This window comes from Callospermophilus lateralis, chromosome 18 (genome assembly GCF_048772815.1).
Source record: "Callospermophilus lateralis isolate mCalLat2 chromosome 18, mCalLat2.hap1, whole genome shotgun sequence".
Taxonomy (NCBI): Eukaryota; Metazoa; Chordata; class Mammalia; order Rodentia; family Sciuridae; genus Callospermophilus; species Callospermophilus lateralis.
This window is the reverse complement of record NC_135322.1, coordinates 18,146,182-18,149,639: the sequence shown is the minus strand read 5'-3', so window position 1 is coordinate 18,149,639 and position 3,458 is coordinate 18,146,182. Positions and strand designations below refer to the sequence as shown.

At 37.5% G+C, this 3,458-nt stretch overlaps 1 pseudogene; it reads right to left on the bottom strand.

The window, feature by feature from the left end:
* Window positions 1-1,719: 1,719 nt before the first annotated feature.
* On the bottom strand, window positions 1,720-2,002 carry LOC143383203 (cAMP-regulated phosphoprotein 19 pseudogene; annotated as a pseudogene).
* Window positions 2,003-3,458: the final 1,456 nt, after the last annotated feature.

Sequence of the window (3,458 nt, the reverse complement as noted above, 5' to 3'; positions counted from 1 at the left end):
GTTGGTGCTGGAAGTCAGTCAGCTGGAAGAGGTGTGATGGCACTTCTTGGGGGCAGCATTTTTCCTTTCTGTCCCTGCAACTCTGGGATCTAGAAGTCTTAGTTCATGAGGTACTTCCACCAGGGGACACGGGAACGATTCTGTTAAAATCGAGGTTGAGAGCACTTCCTGGCCACGTTGGTGTCCTCACCCCAGTGGGCAGGCAGAGAATCTGTTGTCGTGACTGGCGTGACTGACCTTGTTCGTCAAGGGGAAATGAGGTGACTACCACACAATGGGGACAAGAAGGATATGTCTGGAGTGTCAGAGATCCCCATGGCATAAATGTGGCGGGGCAGGGAGGAGAAGAAAACAGAAGGCAGAGTATGGAAAACCTTTTACTCTAGTGTCCCCAAAGTTAAGCGTGGAACTAAAAAGTCTGTATACTTAAAAAAAGTGTGTATAAATTATATGAACTGCAATTTTCATAAAAGTCAAAATGAGATCTGCATAGGACAAAAGGTATGCCTAAGCAACATATCATATTTGCACAAGCCACTGAATATTAGTAACGATTGTAAAAGCTTAATTCCACGGCAGACTGAGTGAAGATGAAGACTTCAGTTTGGTATTCTATAAACCCAAGATTGTAAACTACTCTTATTATATAAAAGCTGTAAGGACATATAGTTTTTTTGTGTAGGAGGAACTCTTGTGCTTCTCGATGGCACATCATCTGCTTTCTAGTATGTGAAATTAATACTGACATTTATGAAAGGTTGTGCAAAAGTACTGTATTTACAAAAATGGCACAAAAGAGAATTCAACAGTCAATGCACATGTGTTCTTCATTCACATCCTCAACAATGAAAGGTATTTAACACTACAGAACTAAATAAGAATACTAGCTTCAATGGCAGCTGTTAAGCACTGAAGTCACGTAAGTTACACCAGAATGGGCAAATATTGCCCAAATAAAATTCTATTGTTAAAGCTGAAACTGGTTTAAGGCCATTCAAGTTCAAGCACAGTTATACAAATCTTTCAAAGCCCCAGGTATTTTCATTTGAATTTGTGATCTTTCTTCAAACCTGTGGTCTTAAACTTCTGTTTGACAAAATCCAGAGGGAAAATACAGAAGAAATCAATACAGAGGTAACATTAAATAAGAGTAACAACACAACTATAATTAACATAAGCGAGGAAGGCAAAACATTAAAATTGTAAAATTTGTTTATTACTCGTGGGAACCTATATTAGGAGTTAAGTAATATATACGGATATTTTCAAGTAGATTACTTATGTTGCTCTAACGTGTCCTTTTCATGAGTGCACTGTTAAAACTAATCAAATCTCTGCACATGTATATTCCAGCACATACTATGGCTACCTGCAAAGCTGCCAGTCTCATTTAAATGACATAGTGAATGAAAGGAATAAAAGGTGGGGCTGGGGATGTGGCTCAAGCGGTAGCGCGCTCGCCTGGCATGCATGCATGCGGCCCAGGTTCGATCCTCAGCACCACATACAAACAAAGATGCAGTGTCCGCTGAAAACTAAAAAAAAAAAAAAAAAAAAAATTAAAAAATTCTCTCTCTCTCTCTCTCTCTCTCTCTCTCTCTCTCTTTAAAAAAAATGGACTTTTTTTTTTTTTTTTAAAAAAAAGGAATAAAAGGTGGATAAATAACATATGAGGAGAAATAATGGGAGTTAGAAAATTCATGCAGGTCAGTCTTTTAATCAGTCAGCCAGCTTGCTAGCAATAAGGGATGGTTTCCGTTGAGGAAGGTCCTGGGGAGTAGGAATATGGTCACCAGTGACCTCTGTCTTATCCAGGGCTGCAGGGGAAGTTGCTTGTTCTTCGTCTTTGCTTTTTGCATGGTGCAATCCCCAGAATCAAAATATTTTTGCCCTTTCTGTTTCCTTAAAAAATCTGACCTCCAGGCTTTTGTCCCAGGTGAGAATACCTTGCTTTTAATTTTGCTTCTTCAGCTTTCTCTGGATTAGTCACTTTATCTTCCATTTCCTTCTGCTCTTCCCTCTGCCTAGCTGTGCTCCTCCAGCCCGGTGCAACCGAACACTTCCTCATGGTGTCTTTAAATGAACGTCATGTTCATTTTTCTTTATTAGTTGTTCAAAACATAACAAAGCTCTTGACATATCATGTTTCATACATTTGATTCAAGTGGGTTATGAACTCCCATTTTTACCCCATATACAGATTGCAGAATCTAATTGGTTACACATCTATGTTTTTACCTATTGCCATACTAGTGTCTGTTGTATTCTGCTACCTTTCCTATCCTCTACTATCCCCCCTCCCCTCCCCTCCCATCTTCTCTCTCTACCCCATCTACTGTAATTCATTTCTCTCCCTTGATTTTTTTTCCCTCTTATATGTAATTTTGTATAACAATGAGGGTCTCCTTCCATTTCCATGCAATTTCCCTTCTCTCTCCCTTTCCCTCCCACCTCTCGTCCCTGTTTAATGTTAATCTTCTTCTCATGCTCTTCCTCCCTGCTCTATTCTTAGTTGCTCTCCTTATATCAAAGAAGACATTTGGCATTTGTTTTTTAGGGATTGGCTAGCTTCACTTAGCATAATCTGCTCTAATGCCATCCATTTCCCTGCAAATTCCATGATTTTGTAAATGAACATCATGTTCATATATGAACACACGACCAGTGTAACGCCACATCATGTACAACCACAAGGATGGGAAGTTATACTCCATGTATGTACAATTTGTCAAAATGCATTCCACTGTCCTGGGTAACTACAAAGAACAACAACAAAAAAATAAATTCACATCTTGATTTTTGCAGTTGATGTTGGAAAAGTGTACATGTAACTAGAATATCTGAAGTTACCATGAAAATACCATGTCATAGAGGGATTTAACATAAATTGAACATAATATAATTGAACTGGATAATAAATCCAGTTACTGATGCTATAAATTGTAGTTTTGTATACCCATTGCTGAAGATGGGAGAAGAGATGCTCACTACAGTCACTCAGATGACTCAGGACAGGGAAAATAACACATAGGAAAGATGAGTTATTATTCCTGAAAATATTAAGAAACAAACCTAATTCAATGAAAGCCTATTAATTTAATGATGTGAAGTATTTAGTTCTCATGTTAGATATGGGATTCTGCTTTTACTTCAGTTAAAGTAAATATTCAATCTTGAATGGTAGAAGTAAAGGAGAAGTAAAGTGGACCCAAATTTTATACAGATACTATTTTTCTAATGGAAATAAAAGACATGCAAAGTTTTTAAAAAGAGAACTGTGAGCCAATGAAAAATTTAATCTATATTTTAATATTAATTGATATATAACAATTGTACACATTTAAGAGGTATGACGTGACATTTCCATGTATGTGTACAATGTGTAATTATCAGATCGGGGAAATGGGCATCTATGTCACCTTAAAGGTTCATTACTACTTTGTGTTGGGAGCATTTAA